Here is a 1,280-nt window from a genome sequence, read left to right as displayed (position 1 = left end):
GAACTCAGAAAAAGAGATGGTCGAGACCAACAAAAGTTTAACCTTTCTGATGCAACATTTAGGATTTGTTGGATCTTCTTCTCGTCTAAGTTCATCACCACAACCCAACGATGAAACTGATTAAGATAGCGGGGATGAGGACATTGGTAGTGATCATATTGAGTAGTATTTGTTTTTATTTTGTTAAATTGGTTGTATCATGTACTTGGTTATACTGAATTTTTTTTTTTGGATGGTGTTTTAATTAATATTTAGTTCTGATTGTGAACATAATATAAATTTTGTTTAGAATTATCACAATAGTTGGATCATGCTTTAATAAATATTTAGTTTTGATTTGAAAACATGATATAAATTTTGTTTTGAATTATTGCAATAGTATTTCAATTAAAGATTAATATTAAATATTTTAAAAATATATTTATAATAATATTTTCATATATTTTTAGTTAAAATTTTTATATAAATAAAAAATCAGACAAATTTGTTTAATGTGGAAATTGTTTAATGTGAAAATTTCGTATGGATATACTTGCAGATTTTCATGCGAAATATATTTGTAGGAACTGTACTGCAGATATTTCTGCATGAAAAGTCGTAAGAAATTGCCTAAAGTTTTCTTAGACGTTGCTGTGGATTTTGTTTAAGTTTCCTGCGGATTTAGCCGCAGGTAATTTACCTGCGGATAGTGAAATCATCAGGTAATAATTATCCACGAAGATTTTACGTGGGGATAAGGTTCCGCTGGAAAATCCGCAGGTAACATGCTTTCTTGCAGAATATTTGCTTAAATCCGCAGGAAAAACGCAGAATTCTAGTAGTTATCATGAAATAACCATCTGAATATTCGTTGAGGATTACCTAACCGCCTAACGGACTCTGAATACACATCATCAAAGAGTCTCCTATAAAAATTGGTCAACTTCATGTGCAACGTACATAACAAATTTCCTTCAAAAATATCTCCCACTCCCTTCAATTGCAATCCGACTCCGAATCATAATTTATCTTTGTTTGTTTATCACATAATATATAATGTTTTATACTCTTATAAATGAAATTCATATTTACCATTAAAAAAATGGTGACACAATTGTCTTTTGACATACAATCAAACAAAGGGAAAAGGGAAGAGGAAGGAGAGAAAGAGAAAAAAAAAAATGATGAAGACATTAAATGATAAGATATAATGAACTTTCATAATTTAAATAGTTCGAATTAAATCAAATAAAGGTGTAATCTATCATATCATGGTGGTCCACGTTACCAAATGGCATAAT

This window comes from Cicer arietinum, chromosome 3 (assembly GCF_000331145.2).
Source record: "Cicer arietinum cultivar CDC Frontier isolate Library 1 chromosome 3, Cicar.CDCFrontier_v2.0, whole genome shotgun sequence".
Lineage (NCBI taxonomy): Eukaryota > Viridiplantae > Streptophyta > Magnoliopsida > Fabales > Fabaceae > Cicer > Cicer arietinum.
The sequence above is the reverse complement of the archived record's forward strand: the minus strand, read 5'-3'. Positions refer to the sequence as shown.